We start from the raw sequence: 22,569 nt of genomic DNA on the forward strand, positions 1-22,569 counted from the left end.
TTGTGATGGTCACATGATTCTACCCACCTGAATAAAATTGCATAGAAATAAACACACAAACTAGTGCATATAAAACTGAAGAAAACTGATTTTGATGGATTATATCAATGTTAATTTCTGGGGTGTGGTATTGTGCTATAGTTATGCAAGAGGTTATCATTGGGGGAAGCTGGAGGAAGGGTATGCAGGATCTCTTTGCATTATTTCCTACAACTGCATGTGAATCTACAATTATCTCAAAACATTTTTAATGGACTTTTGAGGATAATTATGATAATGAGAGGAAAAGCCAACCACTCTTTTATGTCTCTAATTATTAATATTGTATCTCTAGCCTCTTCTCTCTGTTTTTAGTGTTGCCTGTTTTAATTTTAATTTAATTTTATTTAACTAAAACTTTCCTATTACATAATCTATGGAATATTTGGAACTGATGCAAGATTATTTAAAGTTACATTTAAATATAGAAACTTGATTGTGGTTCTCAAAATTATGACTGATCCTCCCCGTAGTCCCCATGGCAGTGGACAGCACTATGGTTGTTGGGCACTCCGAGTGGATAGCACGTGGGCAGTGTGTAAACAGTGTACTTCTGTTGCTACAAGAGACAGATGCTTCCATTACTAATCTTCTAAGGCACCTCGTGTGTTAACAACATATAAGATGATTTTTCTGCTCAGCTTGTTCTGAGCCTCTGTCATTGCCCTGGTTCAGAATCAAGTACTGCATTTTTCTTTAAAAGAGTAATGGCTTACTAGGATTCAGAGAGGGTAGTGTTTAGCAATAGAAATGAAGGTCAAAATATGAAGAAGACTAGAGTAACCGATTATAAACATTTAAAAGGAATAGTAGCATATGTCCTTGGCAAGTACCGTGTTGACCTATGCCGCATACCTTAGCATATGCTGTTGCATCTGCCCAGAATGCTATTTCATCTTTCACATCCTGCTTAGGTGTCTGTGAATCCTTCTGACTCCTTTATCTTACAGTTATAATCATTCTTGATGCTGTACTACTTCTATAAAGGATACATACTTCTATTGTGGTATATAAAATGGAAAGAGATGATACAATATAGCAATTAAGAACTTGAACTCTGGCACCAAACTGAGTGTGAATCTCAGCTCCACTATCGTGAGCAGGTTATTTAACCTCTTGTTGCCTTAATTTCCTTGTTTATAAAATGGTAATAGTAATAATATTTATCTCATAGAGTTGTAAAGATTAAATGATTGATTAAATGTAAGATGCTTAGAAAATTACCTGGCATATAGTAAACTTTATGCATGAGCTACTATTTTTATTTATATGCTTATTTCACTTAATTAGACCATAGGCTACTTGAGTGTGATGTAAATTATTTATTGCTCCAAATTACTCAGATTACTCCCAAACTTAATGACTTATCAAATATTATCTCACAGTTTCTGTGGTTCAGGAATCTGGGAACACTTAGCTGGGTCACTCACAGGCTGCAATCAAGGTGTTGGCTGAGCCTGCAGTCATCGGAAGGCTACATCTGTTTCAAAGCTTACCCATGTGATTGTTGGCAGGATTCAAGTCCACATAGGTTATTGGACTTGGCCTCAGTTCTTCACTAGCTATTGGCCAGAGGCCACCCTCAGTTCTTTGCCACATAGGCCTCTCCATAGGGTGCTCACAACAAAGCAGCTGGCTTCCCCCAGAATAAGCAAGCAAGAGAGCAAGACAGAAGTCACCCTATTTTTATAACCCAATCTCAGAAATGAGTCACCTTTCTGGCATACTATTTGTCAGAAGCAAGTCACCAGTTACAGGCCCCAATCAAGGTGAGGAATTACACAAGTGCAAGAATAGGAGGAGGCAGGGATCACTGGGAGCCATCTAGAGGCTGCCTGCCACCTTCGGACCCAGATGATTCACATTCCACCCACATGCAAAACACACTTAACTCCCTCCAGTCTCCCAGAGTCTCATCTCATTATAGGTAGGTAACTGTATCTTATTCATATTTGTAAGTGCAGCTGCCCTTTCTTATTAATTTGAACAAAAGGAAAAGGGTAATGTTGTCTTGAAAGAAAAAAAGTACAGAATCTCATGTTGCTAAAACTTAAGCCATAAGAATAAAATTCTATAAATAATATGGCAAAGAATAAGATTTTTCTTAGCTGTTATTTTGAATGCTGGGATATTTCTGGAGAATTTAATAACTACATTTTAAACATTCATCATTTTATTTCACTTCCATGTTTGATTTGAGTGTGAAGATGTCCCAAGAGATCTTCACAGTCAAGGTAAGTAAAACCTAATTTTACATCTTAAATTCCGAATATTCTGTTTACAGTTGGGTTCACGATGTCAAGGAATATGGATAATTTATACTCCTCTTTCCAAATCAACTCCTGCTCGTGGTTATCTAATAAGGTATAATTAACTAAAATACATTATTACACTGAAATAGAACTCTTCTCATCCAGCCATCTCCAGGGCATTTCTCCAATCTCTAGATATGGGTGTATTCTGCTTTAGTGTCTATACCCTGTGATATGAAAGGAAGAGAGGGTATATGTCATATCAGGTGCCCCCTTGTTCTCTAACCCTCCTCTCCGTGACACATGTGGAAGCATAAACAAAAGCCACAGAACCAACCACTTTGCCATGGAGCCTCTGGTTTGAGTCTGCAACAGCCTTTTTAATGAACAGCTGAGTTCAGTGCCTTGAAGCAAACCAGAGGAATTGAACCTGAAATCAACAGGTCTGCTCAAGGTATATATTTGATGGCACAATGATTGAAATCTATTTTTCTTATTTTTCCCTCTTTTAAAACTTTGGGATTTTAAGACAAACGTAAGTTTTTAGATTTAAATTATCAAAATAAGAGGACATTCTTGAGCTACTTCATCTATCAGGGATAAAGAAAGATCCTGGCACTCTATCCTGCCAAAAAAAGTAATAAAGTCCTTCAGGTAGGAATCTTTAGGATACTAGTGTTATGTTTCATGAGAAACTATGAAGGAAGGTATTCACAAAAAATCAAATGGTATGTTATAAATAACAAATAGTTCTGTCCAGGGACAGCCCATCTCCTGAAATAGAACTTCCAGGAGTCTCCATGAACTGCCCACTTATTAAGTCCAGTAACTTTCCTTGTCCCTCTCACCACTGACCCATTTGTTCTGGAAACTACTTCCCAGCATTTACTTCTGATCCAAATCAGTCTCCTGATTTTGTCTGTTCACACTGTTCTTGCTTCTGCCCCCACCCCTCTGCCAATCTAATGCCTTCCTGAATCCTCTGAAGTCTGATCCTACCCCTCAGAGCGCTGCTTCGATCACACTTTTTCCTTGGAACCTTCCCATGTCATGGGAGCCTCCTGGCTCTCTCCCTCCCACAGAGTTCTCTTGTAGGTAAAATCATCGCTGCTTATTTTGGTTCTTTACCAAATACTCTGTTTAGTTATAACCTTTTCCTGAATGTATGTCTACAACAAAGCTGTCATATCATGATAATTGTTTTGCAATTTCAGACCTTTAAAGATTAAATACTTAATGAAGTGGGATCTAGTCATGCAGATGCAGTACAACGTTACCAGGGGCTAGTAAACAGTGCTGCATACTTTTGATATTAAAAGATCCAGGAGCAGATGTCTTTCCTGAATTAAATGGTAGGATTCTGCCTGACCCTATATCAAAATTAGAGTTCCAAAACACTGGACAGAAATAAGCTAAAACAACTTGCAATTAAACAGTCACCCAAAACCTATGTTCTTTAGAGCATCTTACTAAAAATATTATATATGTATCTTCATGAGTGTGCATATGCATGTATGTGTATATCCGATGACATGTGAATTTCTTTCCTCATGGTTTGTTAATTATACCTAAACTCTACAGTTTACAAATTTCATGAATTTTTACTTAGACTGAGTCCTTTTGTGGGCAGTTTGTCAAGTTTACTACCTTTTCTGGCAAGAGCTTTATTTGACTGCTGCTGAGACTTCAGATGCTTCTGAAAGAAATGACAAAAACAGTGTCAGATTTTTTTCACTCTTCCTTGGGCAGCTTATCACATAATTTTCCACACTTTTTCTCACTTTTCTCCAGTCATTTCCCCATATAAAATATACAAGACACTGTGTCAGAAGCCAAAACTCCTTGTATATTTTCCACCAAATAGAAAATAGGTAGCAGTCATTTAGGAAAATTCAACTTAATTTTACCCTCTCCCTTGGCCATCTTAGGCAGAAAACCAGTTTAGCAATTTTTATTTACTGACTTAAGTTACCAATTAACAACTCTTTTGCAAATTTTCCTTTGGCAAATCAGTGTGTGTGTGTGTGTGTGTGTGTGTGTCTTAGTTATTTCAGTGGTTTGCTTCATATTAAGTTTAAAGTGACAGCCCTTTCAGGGGAACAGAAAAACAACTGGTTTCATCATATTTGATAACTAAATTGTAGGTTTCTCTTCAATTTGCTCTTCCCTGTACCTCTCCCAACTTAGCACTAGTGTTTGAGTAGTACAGTAGTACTGAATTAAAATTCTGTCCTGTAATTCAAAAATTAGGACATGTCAGTGCACTGGCTATTATGACAAGTTCTAGGTCTCCTCCCCTTCTATTACTTACCATTAATATTAACCATAATTATATAAATTTCACTTGTTGGAAACAAAATTTTTAATTTTAAGGCCAATGAATAATTAGCAATCTAATAAATTACACCTGATAATCACACCTAATAAATTACCTGTTGATAAGGGTTCAGGATGGTAATACTGCCTAATTTCTCAACACATTATCCTTATACACACACAGAAAGAGAAAAATGTTGTCTGTAAGAGACTCCATGTTCCTGCTGTGACCCAAGTCTTGGTTCTCTCTCTAGAATTAAAGCAGTGACTAAAATCCATGACTCAACATAATATTGGAAAAGAAGTGATAAAGCATTGATCCAGTAACTCCCCAGGATGAAAGCTCTGCTAGCACTTTCCTGGGCTGGTCTTCCCCTCCCGTTATCCAGTCCCCTGGACCCAGAAAGAGTTGAGAGGAAATGTCATGGTAGAGTTGCTGTATTCGTTATCTATTGCTGGACAACAAATTATCCCAAAATTTAGCAGCTTGGAACAACAAAGATTTATCTCACACAGTTTCTGATGTTCAGGAATCCAGCATTGGCTTAGCTGGGTGGTTCTGGCTCAGGGTCTGTAAAATAGATAATTCTTTTTATTGCATATATAAATATACATATATAATTATAAACAAGTATGTATATTTTATTTTATATGCACATTATTTTTCATCAGAATGTGTCATATGTTTTATTATAGTTTCAACTGATTTCTGATCTTTTTTTTAAAAAGTTGTTTCTGGAATGTGGTTCTGGCCTGCATATTTCTGGGAGAGGAATTCTAGTATAGAGGGCCACTATATGCCCCCACAAAAGCAGCATTTAATTTAACAGTAATATACATAAAACTATCCTTTATGTTTATTTTAAAGTTTAACATTAATGAATTAATCAATAATACTAGTTAATTGATAATCAGCATTTTTTTAGTTAACAAATTATTTTCACATGCATTTTCTCATTTGATCTCACACCAATTCTGTTTACTGTGCCTGGCAGCACAGGGCTCATCAGGGAAACATGTGATGCTCAGAGAGATGGCTCACAAGAAAAAGAGTCAAAACTAGAATTGCCATCCCAATTTTTCCTGATGATTTACTACACATGATGGTTTGTAGAAGCGTCTTCTTTTGCCCATTTTTATATTGGGTTGTTAGTTTTTGAATTTTTTATTAGTAAGTTTTGAGAATATTTGTATATCCTTTATATGTTAAAGTACATAAGTTCTTTATCAGGTATGTGATTTACAAATATTTTCTAACTACTGGGTCTCGTCTTTTCATTCTCTTTATGGTGTTTTTCAAAGAGCAGAAGTTCCTGATTTTGATAAACAATATTCTTTTTTTCCCAAAGTATTCTCTTACATAGATTATGCTTTTGGTATTATTTCTAAGGAATTATTGACTAACAACCCCAAGTCACAAAGATTTTCTTCTGTGTTTTCTTCTGTAATATTTATAGTTTTAGGTTTTATATTTAGGTCTGTGATCCAGTTTGAATTAATTTTTCTATGTAGTGTGAGGTATGGATCAAAGTTCATTTCCTTTCTTTCTTTTCTTTTCTTTTCTTTTTTTATTTGCACGTGGATATCTAATTGTTCTGGCAGAATTTGTTGGAAAAATGGAATTACCCTTAAAGTTTATAAAAATAAACATTAATCATTTATATATATGTGGGTTTATTTCTAGTCTCATTATTCTTTTCATTTATCTATTCGTCTGTCTCAATGCCAATCCCATACTGTCTTGGTTACTGTAGTTTTATCATGTCTTGAAACCAAGTAGTGAAAGTTCTTCAACTTTATTATTCTTTCTCAAAGTTGTTTTGGCTATTCTAGGTACTTTGTATTTCCATATGAATTTAATAATCAATTTGTCATTTTTTGCAAAAAACCTACTGGGATTTTTGTTGGAATCACATTGAATATAAAATCAATTTGGGGATAATTGACATCTTAATATTGTCTTCCAACTCATCAACAAGGTATATTTCTCCCTTTATTTATTCTTTAATTTCTCTCAGCAATATTTTGTAGTTTTATTTATTTATTTATTTTAGGAAAAGGGTCTTTAGCTATGTTGTCCAGCTAAATGGCAGTGGCATTATCATAGCTCACTTTAGCCTCAGACTCCTGGACTCAAGCATTCCTTCCGTCTTAGTCTTCAAAAGTTCTGGGATGACAGGTGTGAGCCACCATGCCTGGCACATTTTATAGTTTTTGGAGTATAGCTTTTGCACATGGTTTTTTTCAGTCTTATCAGCAAGTATTTCATATTTTTGATGCAATCATATGTGTATGGTTTTTAAATTTTTTTCAGTTTCCAATTGTTCTTCAACAGTGTATGGAAATACAATTTAATTTTGTATTTTGACCTTATATCTTATAACCTTACTAAACTCACTTCTAATAATTTATTACTTCTGATATCTTTTTTGCAAATTCTTTTGGATTTTCTGTAATGATCATGTTGTCTTCAAATAACAACAGTTTTACTCCTTCCTTTTCAGTCTAGATACCTTTTATTTCTTTTTCTTGCCTGATTGCACTGGCTTTAATCTCTAGCATCATGCTGAGTAGCAGTAAAGTGCACTTCCTTGTCTCTTCCTGATGTAAGGAAGAAAATATTCAGGCTTTCACTATTAAGTATGATGATAACTGTAGTTTTTTTAGGTCCCCTTTATCAGATTGAAAAAGTTCCAATAGTAATTTGCTAAGACTTTTTATCAGAAATGGATGTTGAGTTTTGCTAAATGCATTTTCTTCATCTGTTAAGGTGATCGTGTGATTTTTCTTTTTTGGTTTGTTAATATAGTAAAGTGCATTGATAAACTTTTGAGTGTCAAGGCAGCCTTGCATTCTTGAAATAAACTCTACTTTGATCATGATGTATTACCCTTTTTATATATTGTTGTATTAAATTTGCTAACATTTTGTTTAGAATTTTTGCATCTATGTTCATGCGGGATGTTGGTCTGTAGTTTGCTTTTGTTGCAATATCTTTGTCTGATTTTTGGTATCAAGGTAATGTTAGATTCACAGAATTAGTTGGGAATTAATCCCTACTTTTCAATTTTCTGAAAGTTTTCTAGAATTGGTATTATTTCATTTTTGTGATTTTTGTAGACTTCATCACTGCAGCGAGCCATTTGGTTCTGAAATTTTTTGTTGGAAAATTTTTGTCTAAAAATTGAATTTTTAATATAAGTATAGGACTATTCAGGTTATTTATTTATTCTTGAGTGAACTTTGGTATTTTGTACCTTTCAAGGAATTTGTTCTAAGTTGTTGAATTTATTGGCATAACATCATTCACAATATTCCATTATTATCTTTTAATATCTGTACAACTTACAGTGATGTCACATCTCACATTACTAATACTGTTAATTTTCATCTTCTCTCTTTTTTTTCCTAATCATTCTAGCTAGAGGTCTAACTATTTTATTTAATTTCTCAAAGAAGCAGCTTTGGTTTCAAATATTTTCTCCTTTCTGCCTTGCGGTGTGGTGAAGTGCTATGTAGTTTGTTTTTGTTCATTTTTGTTGGCGTTTTTGGTGTTTTTTGGTTTGGCTTTTTGCGTTTTTTTTTTTTTTTTTTTTTTTTTTTTTTCCTTTCTTTTTCTTCTTTTTTTTCTTTTCTCTTTCGTTTTCTCCTCTTTCTTTGCTTTCTTTCCTTTTCTTTTTTCTTTCTTTTTTTTTCTTTTTTCTTTTCTCTTCTCTTTCTCCTCTCTTCTCGCCTTCAAACTGGGGACCCACGGTGAGCTTCGGAACGGGCCAGGTCCCTGGCTCTGGTACATACCGGATCCTGAGTAGTCACCCCCAGGGCCGGAGATCTGCGGGCACGCAATTGCCACTATAGAGCCCACAGCCAAGTCACTGCGGAGCAATAGGGTACCAAGAGGCTCCCTGGACGGCCCTCTCCCCTGGTCCACGGACCTTATATAGGATCCCTGCCCAAGTGTAAACACTGAATACTTCTCCAGAAGCGAGAGTGTGGAACCTGATCCCTGGGGACATTGGGCCAAGACAGACTTTTGCCCGTGGGAGCTACAGCAACTCCCCCTCTTGCCAAAAGAAGCAACATACCTAGACTGTTTCACAGCCTAAGAATAGAGCACAAAGAGTCCTGTTAACCAGACTAAACCTATAAGTAAAGATCCAACGACAAATCTAGATGGGAAGGGCCCAGCGAAAAAACACGGAGAGCAAAAAGAATCAAATGGAAAGCTCATCCCCAAAGAGAAATACCAGCTCCCAACCATTTGACACAAACCAGACTCAAAACACCAACATGTCACAGGAAGAATTCCAATTATGGATTATAAACAAGCTGAATAATATACAAGAATCAATGGATAAACAACACAAGGAAAACACAAAAAAAATACAGGATTTGGAGGAAAAATTCACTAAAGAAATTGAAATATTGAAGAAAAACCAAACTGAACTCCTAGAAGTGAAGAATTCACTCAGAGAGCTACAAAACACTGTGGAAAGTCTCAAGAGCAGGGTAGATCAAACAGAGGAAAGAATCTCAGAAATTGAAGATAACTCCTTCCAACTAAATAAGTCAGTCACAGAGATAGATCGAAAAAGTAAGAGAAATGATCTGAGTCTTCAAGAAATGTGGGATTATGTGAAGAAACCTAACTTGAGAGTTATTGGCATTCCTGAGGGTGAAGAAGATAACAAGCAAGGGTTGGACAAGCTATTTGAAGACATAATCGAGGAAAATTTTCCAGGCCTTGCCAATACTCTAGACATACAGATTCAAGAAGCTCAAAGGACCCCTGGGAGATTCATAGCAAATAGGAAAACACCACGCCATGTAGTCATCAGGCTGACCAAAATATCCACTAAAGAGTCACTTCTCCGAGCTGTAAGGAGAAAGAAACAAGTAACTTACAAAGGAAAACCCATCAGAATTACGCCAGATTTCTCAGCTGAAACCTTACAAGCAAGAAGAGGTTGGGGCCCCATTTTCACGCTTCTGAAACAGAATAATGCCCAGCCTAGAATCTTGTACCCAGCTAAGCTAAGTTTTCTATACGAAGGAGAAATCAAGACATTCTCAGATAAACAAAGGTTGAGGGAATTCACCAAGACAAGACCAGCCCTCCAAGAAGTACTCAAAAGAGAATTATACACGGATCAGCACAAGAAAGATCCACGAATGTAAAACTACTCAAGAGTTAAAGATCAAATTCCAGATACCACACTGGCCCAGGAGAGAAAACATCACAATGAAGTTCTACCCAACAAGCTGAACAAAAAACTGTCTCACTTATCAGTTTTCTCAATAAATGTGAATGGCTTGAACTCCCCGCTCAAGAGACATAGACTGGCCCAATGGATAAAAAAATACAATCCAAGTATCTGCTGTCTTCAAGAAACTCACCTAACCTGCAAAGATGCATTTAGACTGAAAATAAAAGGATGGAAATCGATATTTCAAGCAAATGGTAACCAAAAGAAAGCTGGTGTGGCAATCTTAATTTCCAATAACTTAGCCTTCAAACCAACAAAAATAATAAAAGACAAAGATGGCTACTACATACTGATTAAAGGCACAATTCATCAAGAAGCCATGACTATACTCAATATATATGCACCCAACCTAGGTGCACCTAGATTCATAAAGCAAACCCTACTAGATCTCAACCAAATGATAGATAACAATACTGTAATAGCTGGAGACTTTAACACCCCACTGACAGTACAGGACAGATCCTCTAAACAGAAAATAAACAAAGACATAATGGACCTCAATAGAATGCTAGAACAAATGGGCATGGCTGACATCTATAGGACATTCTACCCAAAGTCCACAGAATATACATTCTTCTCATCAGCTCACGGGACATTCTCTAAGATTGACCATGTCCTAGGACATAAATCATGTCTTCAAAAATTCAAAAAAATAGAAATTATACCATGCATCTTCTCAGATCACAGCGGAATAAAAGTAACAATGATCACAAACAGAAACCCTCACCCTTACTCAAAGTCATGGAAGCTAAATAACCTTCTCCTGAATAATTATTCTATAAAAGAAGAAATCAAGATGGAAATCAAAAATTTCTTTGAATTAAATGACAATGGAGATACAACTTATCAAAATCTATGGGATGCAGCTAAAGCAGTCCTGAGAGGAAAATTCATATCCATAAATGCCTATATCAAAAAGACAGAAAACATGCAAATAGACAACCTAACGAATAGACTCAAAGAGCTGGAGAAAGAAGAACAGAACGATCCCAAACCCAGCAGAAGGCGAGAAATTACTAAGATCAAATCAGAACTAAATGAAAAGGACAACAAAGAAACTATAAGGGAAATTAATAAAACAAAAAGTTGGTTCTTTGAAAAGATAAACAAAATAGACACACCTCTGGCTAGACTAACCAAGAGCACAAAAGTAAAATCTCTAATAACCTCCATTAGGAACATGAAAGGAGAAATCACAACCGATGCTACAGAGATACAAGATATCACCTATGAATTCTACAAAAATCTTTATGCACACAAACTGGAGAATGTGGAGGAAATGGACAGATTTTTAGAAACACATAGTCTTCCCAGGCTCAACCAGGAAGAAATAGAGTACCTGAACAGACCAATATCAAGAACTGAAATCGAAACAGCAATAAAAAACCTTCCCAAAAAGAAAAGCCCTGGTCCAGATGGGTTCACACCTGAATTTTACCATACATACAAAGAAGAACTGGTGCCCATCCTACATAAACTATTCTCGAATATTGAGAAGGATGGAGTTCTCCCTAACACGTTCTACCAAGCCAATATAACATTAATACCAAAACCTGGAAAGGACACAACAAAAATAGAGAACTACAGACCAATTTCCCTCATGAATATAGATGCAAAAATTTTCAATAAAATACTAGCAAATCGAATCCAAGTACTTATCAAAAAAGTAATCCACCACGACCAAGTGGGCTTCATCCCCGAGATGCAGGGGTGGTTCAACATACGTAAATCTATAAATGTAATTCACCACATAAATAGAAGCAAAAACAAAAACCATATGATACTCTCATTAGATGCAGAAAAAGCATTTGACAAAATTCAACACCCTTTTATGATAAAAACGCTTAACAAAATAGGCATTGATGGAACCTACCTAAAAATGATACAAGCCATATATGACAAACCCACAGCCAACATCATACTGAATGGGGAAAAACTGAAAGCACTCCCACTTAGAACTGGAACCAGACAGGGCTGCCCATTGTCTCCATTACTTTTCAACATAGTATTGGAAGTCCTTGCGAGAGCTATCAGGCAAGAGAGCAGAATCAAGGGAGTCCAAATAGGGAAGGAAGAGATCAAACTCTCACTTTTTGCTGATGATATGATGTTATATCTGGAAAACCCCCAGGATTCAACCAAGAGACTCCTGGAATTGATTAACGAATACAGCAAAGTCTCAGGCTACAAAATTAATATACACAAATCAGAGGCATTTATATATGCCAATAACAGTCAATCGGAAAACCAAATTAAAGACTCAATACCCTTCAAAATAGCAACAAAGAAAATAAAATATCTAGGTATATATCTAACTAAAGAGGTAAAGGACCTCTATAAGGAAAACTATGAAACACTGAGAAAAGAAATAGCAGAACTTGCAAATAGATGGAAAAATATACCATGCTCGTGGATCGGAAGAATCAACATTGTTAAAATGTCTATACTACCCAAAGTGATCTACAGATTCAATGCAATCCCTATTAAATTACCAACATCATTCTTTACAGACATAGAGAAAATAATTATACACTTTGTATGGAACCAAAGAAGACCCCGTATAGCAAAAGCAATTTTAAGCAACAAAAACAAAATGGGAGGTATTAATCTGCCAGACCTCAAACTATACTACAAGGCCGTGGTTCTTAAAACAGCCTGGTATTGGCACAAGTGCAGGGACACAGACCAGTGGAACACAACAGAAAATCCAAATATAGAACCATCCTCATATAGTCACCTAATTTTCGACAAAGCGGGAAAGAATATACTCTGGGGACAAGAATCCCTATTCAACAAATGGTGCTGGGAGAATTGGTTAGCCACTTGTAGAAGACTGAAACAGGACCCACAGCTTTCACCTCTCACAAAAATCAAATCACGGTGGATAACAGACTTAAACCTTAGGCGTGATACAATCAGAATTCTAGAAGAAAATGTAGGAAAGACTCTTACAGACATTGGCCTAGGCAAAGAATTTATGAAGAAGACCCCCAAGGCAATCACAGCAGCAACAAAAATAAATGAATGGGACATGATTAAATTAAAAAGCTTCTGCACAGCCAAAGAAACAGTCCAGAGAATAAACAGACCACCTACAGAATGGGAAAAAATTTTTGCATACTACACATCAGATAAAGGACTGATAACAAGAATCTATTTAGAACTCAGGAAAATCAGCAAGAAAAAATCAAGCAACCCTATCAAAAAGTGGGCAAAGGACATGAATAGAAATTTTTCAAAAGAAGATATAAAAATGGCTAACAAACATATGAAAAAGTGTTCAACATCTCTAATCATCAGGGAAATGCAAATCAAAACCACAATGAGATATCACTTAACCCCAGTGAGAATGGCCTTTATCAAAAAAACCCAAAACAACACATGTTGGCGTGGGTGTGGAGAGACAGGAACACTAATACACTGCTGGTGGGACTGCAAACTAGTGCAACCTCTGTGGAAAGCATTATGGAGGTATCTTAAACAGATTCAAGTAGACCTGCCATTTGACCCAGCAATCCCATTACTGGGCATATACCCAAAGGAAAAAAGGTCATTCTGTAACAAAGGCACGTGTACCCAAATGTTTATAGCAGCACAATTCACAATAGCAAAGATGTGGAAACAACCCAAATGCCCATCAATACATGATTGGATTAGTAAACTGTGGTATATGTATACCATGGAATACTACTCAGCTATAAGGAATGATGAAGATACAACATCTCTATGGTTCTCCTGGAGGGAGTTGGAACCCATTATATTAAGTGAAGTATCCCAAGAATGGAAAAACAAGCATCACATGTACTCACCAGAAAATTGGTTTCCTTGATCATCACCTAAATACAAACCTGGGAACGACACCAATTGGACATCAGACTGAGGTGGGGGGTGGGGGAGGGGATGGGGGTATGCCTACACAATGAGTGCATTGCGCACCGTTTGGGGAGTGGTAACACTTGAAGGTGCTGACTCGGGAAAGGGGGGTGGGGGAAAAAAATATGAAACTATTGTTTTTAACTTGCACTGTTCACTTAATAATTTATCATGAATATTTCCCATATTATTTCATATCATTGTACAAGAAATAATGTATACATTATGAGGACATACTGTATCTAACAAGATATACTGTTAGACTCTTTGATTCTGTAAAATAAAAAAAAAAAATAAAAATAAAATAAAAATAAAAGATCAAAGAAAAAAAAAAAAATATTTTCTCTATTTTTTTATTTTTATTTCATTGATTTTTTTTTGCGCTGATCTTTATTATTTCCTTGTTTCTGTGTACTTTGTATTTAATCTTCTTTTCCTAGTGTCTCTTTCTTTTTTTTTTGGGGGGGGGGCAGGTTCTTGCTCTGTCCTCCAGGGGTACAGTGGCTGATCACAGTTTACTGCAGCCTCAAACTTCTGGGTTTAAGCAATCCTTCTTCCTTAGCCTCCCAAGCAGCCGGGAGTATGGGCACAGGGCACCATACTCTGCTAATTTTAAAAAATTTTTTTTATAAAAATGGGGTCTCACTATGTAGCCCAGGCTGGTCTTGAACTCCTGGCCTCAAGCAATCCTCCAGCCTCAGCCTTCCAAAGTGGTGAGATTACAGGCATTAACCACTATTCCTGGCCTTATGGTGTCTTAAGATGGAAGCTGAAGTCATTTATTTGAGACCTTTTTTTCCTGTTCTAATATATGTGTTTTGTGTTTAAAATTTTCCTTAAGTACTTCAAGGGTATCCCAAATATTTTGATATATTGTGTTTTCAATTTCATTCAGTTCAAAAATACTTTCAAATTTCCCTTGTGATTTCTTCTTTGACCCATTGGTTATTTAGGTCTATTAGTTAGTTCCCAAATATTTGGGGTCTATCCAGCAATTTTTCAGCAGTCATTGATTTCTAATTTAATTCAGCTGTGGTCAGAGAACATACTTTGTATGACCTGAATTCTTTTTAATTTATTTATTTATTTATTTTTTTTTTTTGAGACAGAGTCTCGCTCTGTTGCCCGGGCTAGAGTGAGTGCCGTGGCGTCAGCCTAGCTCACAGCAACCTCAATCTCCTGGGCTTAAGCGATCCTACTGCCTCAGTCTCCCAAGTAGCTGGGACTACAGGCATGCGCCACCATGCCCGGCTCATTTTTTCTATATATATTTTTAGTTGTCCATATAATTTCTTTCTATTTTTAGTAGAGACGGGGTCTCGCTTTTGCTCAGGCTGGTCTCGAACTCCTGACCTCCAGCGATCCACCCGCCTCGGCCTCCCAGAGTGCTAGGATTACAGGCGTGAGCCACCGCGCCCGGCCCTTTTTAATTTATTGATACTTGCCTTATGGACCAAAATGTGCTATATTTTGATAAATATTCCCATGGACACTTGAAAAGTATGTATATTCTATTGTTGGGTGGAATGGTCAATAAATGTCAATGAATTGAGGTTGGTTGGTAGTGTAAAGTGTTAATCATTAAATTGTATATACACCCCTGAGGGTATGCAACATGATCTATTGGAATACAGAAATTATTAAAATTATATATATAATTTATTCAATATATAATATGTATAATTTACTAAAGTTATATATATCATTCTTAAGAAAGAGATTAAGCTGATGAATATTTTCTTTACAGATTTTGAGTGGAAAATGATATATTTTCCTGTAGATCTGTTTATTTTGGCTAACTTTGTTGTCTGTTGTTTTTGTATGGTTCTTCTTCTCAACAAAAGATATCAATTCATTATCCCTACTTAATTTTTTAACTTATTCAAGTAGATCCAAAACTCTTATCACAAAATCCTGCTTGGCCGGGCGTGGTGGCTCACGCCTGTAATCCTAGCACTCTGGGAGGCCGAGGTGGGCGGATCGTTTGAGCTCAGGAGTTCGAGACCAGCCTGAGCAAGAGCGAGACCCCATCTCTACTAAAAATAGAAAGAAATTATATGGACAGCTAAAAATATATATGAAAAAATTAGCCGGGCATGGTGGCGCATGCCTGTAGTCCCAGCTACTCGGGAGGCTGAGACAGGAGGATCCCTTGAGCTCAGGAGTTTGAGATTGCTGTCAGCTAGGCTGACGCCATGGCACTCACTCTAGCCTGGGCAACAGAGTGAGACTCTGTCTCAAAAAAAAAAAAAAATCCTGCTCAATGACAGTCTAATGAGGTTGTTACAGAGTATATGCTGTGTGCAAAGTACTTATTTTCCTTATTTAAAATTAAAATGTATTTTTAACCATATGTTCTTTAAAAAGAATCAGATAGTTAAGATTAGTTTACCTTTCTTGAAATTAATTTTCTTACTGCATTTTCATAAATTTTTAAAACTCATATGCACTTTTAAGATAAGGACGCCCAGTCTCACCACTCTTATTCCACATAGTACTGGAAGTCCTAGCCAGACCAATAAGGCAAAAGAAAGAAAGAAAGAAAGGGCATCCAAATTGGAAAAGAGGAAGTCAAATTTTCCCTGTTTGCAGATCATATGATCTTATATATGGAAAAACCTAAAGACTCTACCAAAAGCTTTTAGAACTGGTAAATGAATTCAGTAAAGTTGCAGGGTACAAAATCAACATACAAAAATCAGTAGCTCATTCAGAAATAAAAGAAAAAATGGTAGTATTTCTCTGCACAAACAGTGAACTAGCTGGAAAAGCAATCAAGAAGGCAATCCCATTTACAATAGCAACAAAAAATAAAATCAAATAAAATACCTAGGAATAAATTTAACCAAGAAAGTGAAAGACCTCTACAAGGAAAGCTACAAAATACTGATGAAAAAGATTGAAGAAGATACAAACAAATGGAAAAATATATGCTAATGGATTGGAAGAATTAATATTGCTAAAATTACTATACTACCCAAAGCAACCTACAGATTTAATGCAATACCTATCAAAATATTATACTAACAACATTCTTCACAGAAATAGAAAAACAATCTTAAAATTTTATGGAACCACTAAAGACCCCAAATAGCCAGAGCAATCCTAAACAAAAAGAACGAAGTTGGAGACATCATACTACTAGACTTTAAAATATACTACAAAGCTATAGTAACCAAAACAGCATGGTACTGGCATAAAGATAGGCACATAGAACAATGAAACAGAATAGAGAACCCAGAAATAAGTCCACATATTTACAGTCACCTGATTTTTAACAAAGGCACCAAGAAGATACATTGGGGAAGAAACAGTCTCTTCAATAAATTGTGCTGGGAAAACTGGATATCCATATGCAGAAGAATCAAACTAGACTCTCACCTCTGATCCTAGACAAAAATCAACTCAAAGTGGATCAAAGACCCAAATGTCAGACCTGCAACTATAAAACTACTAGAAGAAAACAGGGAAAACACTTCAGGACATTGGTCTGGGGAAAAAAATTTTATGAATAAGACCTCAAAAGCACAAGCAACAAAATCAAAATTAAACAAATGGGATTATGTCAAACTACAAAGCTTCTGTAGAGCAAAAGAAACAATCAACAGAATGAATAGATAACCTATAGAATAGGGGGAAATATATGCAAACTATTCTTCCAACAGGGTATTAATATCCAGAGTATACAGGGAACTCAAACATCTCAACAGGGAAAAAAAAAACAATTAAAAAATGAGCAAATAATCTGAACAGACATTTCTCAAAAGAAGACATACAAGTGGCCAACAAATTTATGAAAAAAAAGACTCAACATTACTAATCATCAGGGGAATGCAAATCAAAACTACAAAGTTATATCTCACCCCAGCTAGGATGGCTATTATCAAAAAGACAAAAAATAACAAATGCTAGTGAAGATGCAGAGAAAAGAAAACTCTTACACATAGTTACACAATGTAAACTAATACAGCCACTATGGAGAACAGTATGGAGGTTCCTCAAAAAATTATAAACAAATTATAATACCATCTGATCCAGCAATCCCACTACTGGGCATTTATCCAAAGGAAAGGAAACCAGTATATGGAAGAAATATCTGCACTCCTGTGTTTATTACAAAACTATTCACAGTAGCCAAGATATGGATTCAAGCTAGATAGATGTCCAACAGCAGATGAATGGATATAGAAAATATGGTATATGTACACAATGGACTACTATTCAGCCATAAAAATGAATGAAATCCTGTCATTCATGGCAACTTGGATGGAACTGGAAGACATTATGTTAAGTGAAATAAGCCAGGAACAGAAAGTTAAACACTGCGTGTTCTCGCTCATATGTGGAAGCTCAAAAAAAGTTGATCTCACAGAAGTAAAAAGTAGAACAGAGAATATTAGAGACTGAGAAGAGTATAAGGAAGGGGGACATAGGGAGAGATTTGTTAAAGGATACAAAATTACAGGTAGATAGGAGGAATAAGTTCTAGTGTTCTATACCACTGCAGGATAACTATAGATAACAATAGTATATTACATAGTTTCAAATAGGTAGAAGAATATTGAATGTCCCCAACACAAAGAAATGATTAAATGTATGAAGTAATGGCTATGCTAATTATCCTGATCTGATCACTGCACGTTGTATGTATTGCAATATCACTATTATACCCCATAAATATGTATAATTATTATATGTCAATTAACATTTTTTAAAAATACATTTTTGTTAAACAGGCTTAAGACAAAATGAGATTTAATTTTTCTAAAGGTAGGAGGAGTAGATTGAATTTACATAAAGCTTGTAAATTTATTTTAATAATTTTATTTGCAACATGAAAAATTTTTGAAAATGTTGACGAAAAGCTACTAAAACTATAAACAAAGCAATATGAATAAAAATATGGCCTGAGATAGTTTTATTTAAGACAAGATAGAAGTATTTCCTTACTGACTGGAATGATCATACGGGCCTAGCAATTACAAAATTATTATATACATGTATGATTTCCTTGATCTCTTTTCTAGGTCTGTATAAAAGGATTAAAAGTGTTTTAAATACTTTTTTGAAACTAAAACTAAAGAATGGAATTTACCACTTAACTGAAACCTTTGCTTTGTATTTACTGGTCCAACAACTGAAATAAGATAATTTCTGATGTTTCTTAAACAATAAAAAGTTTATTTACACATTTTAGAAGTTTAAAACTTCAACCAAATGTTCATTATTTTCTTATGAATAGCAGGAGCCTATTTTTTCACAGAAATCCAGAACTTGTCAAGACAGATCAGTAAATCTTATCTTCAGTACATGATCAGACTACAGCTCACAAAGTTCTTTCAAAGTCATGTTCTCAAGCTCAGCAGAAGATTCGTTGAAAGGGTCTTCACCAAATTGTTCACTTGTGTTAACAAGGAGGGACTGTACCATCAGTTTTGTTCTGTGAGTCTCCCAGGTGGTTTTCAATAACATACGAGACTTATAGAGCCCCTTCGTCACCTTCAAATCCAATCAACAGTGGAAACATGTCAAGATTTCCTTTTGCAACATAATTTTTCAAAAGATTTCATATCTTTAAAATCCAAGAACCTTACCACTTGAAGTTAAAACATTTTCTGTGGAGTCTGGTGATTCATCTTTTAGCCCAAACTCTTGCTGAGAACTCTCCCTGTGCTAAGCCACCAAATTTCTGTTTGTAGCAGGAGATTTATATGCTCTTTGACAAGATGTTTACACAGTTTTAAAAACATTTTCAGATAAATTGTTCTCTGTTTAATAAAGTTGGCCATTTTTGTCACATCCTCCAGTCTTTTAAAATTTCTTCTTTGACAGCCTGTGACACCAGCACCTCTCTATGAAGAAAACAGTGTGTTGTAAACAAAGTCAGTATTTCCTTTGTTTACTTTGTCTCTCCTGGAGCTAACCACTGGTGGGCACCATCAGTTTCTCCAAGTCAGACCTTTTGATTCCAGATACAAAGACAGAACATTAAATGCATCTTGGCCTTTGATTGTTTAGGACAGCTTTCGCAGCAGAAAAGACGTTCTCAAATTTCACCTTACTTACAAATCTTACAAATATTATGACATTTATTGGTAAAATCTGTTGATTCATCAAACTGCATAGAAAACCAATTGTTTTAGTTTATCATATAAAATGTTACATGTCATCAATACGTTGACTGATCATATTGTTTGAGAGAAGAACCTTTTCATTTTCTCATACTACATCTTGTCTTAGTATTTTGGTTTGTTATTTTAATTGTTTTTAGAGACAGCATCTCACTATGTTGCCCAGGCTAGACTAGAATTCCTTGTACTTCAGGGATCCTCCTACCTCAGCCTCTCCAGGAGCTGGGGCTACAGGCACAAGCCACTGCATCCTGGCTCTCACATTTCACTCACTCTAATTTTAAATACTGACATATTAGGTTCTCATTGTTGTGTGCCTTTTTCTTTTCTGGACAATAAATAATTGCTCCTAAATAACTTGCTTCCTGAGCCTTTTTGACGGACTGTGATTCTTTTTTTTATTTTAACAAAAGCTTTATTCTGTTTCAGGATTCTAGTAACCATTGAAAATAATCAGCCCCATTACTTATCAAATGGCTGTGATTTGGAGTTAAGTGTCTTTGCAATTTTGCTGGAGCCAGCGCTTAAGTTGTTTACCAAATATAATGCACAAAGGAATAGAACAACTTGGATTACCAGAGTCCCCTGTTCCCTAGTGCAGTAAAATGCCTCAAAAGATTTAAACTTCACCAACCTATCAGAAGGGTGCATGGACCTAGGCCTATAATCTTTCCCTTCCATCTCACACCTTATCTTCAAAAAATCACCATAATGGACAATTGGACATGTTTAAAAACAAAAACACTAATAAAATATAAAATGATACACCATAATAATAGCTACATGAGAAAAATTACCAAAAACGTAAAATTTTCACTACATAATTTAGTTCTAACCTACACAATCCATGCTTTCATTAATTATTGCTTAGGAATAAGTGAAATGAATGGCAACAATGTTATAAGAGATGGGAGGGAGGCACTGGGAATACTCTGTTACGAGGAACCTGCACTAATGGTAGAGCAGTGTGGTATTACTTTAAAGTGGACTTGGATTAGTCATAATTGTGGGCTATAAATTCTAGGGAAACCAATAAAAAAATTTAAAAAAAAAAAACAAGTATAATTGATATGCTAAGAGAGGAGAGAAAATGGAATAATATAAAATGCTAAGTTAAAACCAGAGAAAGCAGAAAAAGAGTGGAAAACAAAAAGAAACGGAGAACAAGGACAATGAATAGAAACAATTAAAAATATAATAGGCATTTATCCTATCATATTCATGTCAATATTCCTTTAAATGTGAATGGTCTAAGCACACCAATTAAAAGAAACTGTCAAAGTGGATTAAAAAAAAAAAAAAAAAAACAAGACCCAACTAAATTTTGTTTAAAAGAAATACTTTATAAAGAATGTAAGTGGCCGGGCGCGGTGGCTCACGCCTGTAATCCTAGCACTCTGGGAGGCCGAGGTGGGCGGATCGTTTGAGCTCAGGAGTTCGAGACCAGCCTGAGCAAGAGCGAGACCCCATCTCTACTAAAAATAGAAAGAAATTATATGGACAGCTAAAAATATATATAGAAAAAATTAGCCGGGCATGGTGGTGCATGCCTGTAGTCCCAACTACTCGGGAGGCTGAGACAGGAGGATCCCTTGAGCTCAGGAGTTTGAGGTTGCTGTGAGCTAGGCTGACGCCACGGCACTCACTCTAGCCTGGGCAACAGAGTGAGACTCTGTCTCAAAAAAAAAAAAAAAAAAAAAAGAATGTAAGTAAAAAATTGGAGAATTGAATACTATGCTAATGCTAGTCAAAAGAAAGCTGGAGTACTACATTAATTTCAGACTAAGCATACTTTAGGGCAAGGAAAATGATCAGGGATAAAGAAGGGAACATAATGTTAAAGAAAAAAACCTCCAAGAAAACATAACAATCCTTAATGTGTATGCACCTAACAACAGAGTGTCAACATACATGAAGCAAAACTGATAGAACTGCAAGGAGAAATAGATGAATCCACCTTTATATTTGGAGACTTCAACACTCCTCTATCAGTAGTTGACAGATCTGGCAGGCATAAAATCAGTAACAACATAGTTGAACTGAACAATACTGTCATTCAATTGGATCTAATTGACATTTATAAAATACTTCATCCAACAGCAACAGAATACACATTCTTCATAAGCTCACATGGAACAGTCACCAAGAGAGACCACATTCTGGGTCATAAAACAAACCTTAACGAATTTAACACATTGACTGCCATCTGAGTTGTATTTAACTCGGGCTAATTTTAAGCCCAAGGCCTCATGAGGCAAAACCCTGCACTTGGTTCGTGAAAATCTTACTTGTTGATGTTCTTATTGTTACAATTAATATTGGCAATTTAATTCTAAAAATGTGGATTGCACTGCATATAACTCATGCACATAAAACAATAAAAAATAACAAATTAGAAGGATCATTTTGTTTAAATAAAGCACCATGGCCCCAGGTAAAATTTTTTTTTCTAGTGTGGCAGTCAATGTGTTAAAAGAATAGAAATCATACAAAGTATGTTATCAGTGGAGAAGGGTATTAAACTAGAAATCAATAACAGAAAAATAGCTGGAAAATCCCAAAATACTTGCCAATTAAACTACATACTTCTAAGTAACAAATGAATCAAAGGAGAAGTCTCAAAAGAAATTTTAAAATACTTTGAACTCAATAAAAATGAAAATACAACTTATCAATATTTGTGGGATGCAATGA

This window comes from Eulemur rufifrons, chromosome 19 (assembly GCF_041146395.1).
Source record: "Eulemur rufifrons isolate Redbay chromosome 19, OSU_ERuf_1, whole genome shotgun sequence".
Taxonomy (NCBI): Eukaryota; Metazoa; Chordata; class Mammalia; order Primates; family Lemuridae; genus Eulemur; species Eulemur rufifrons.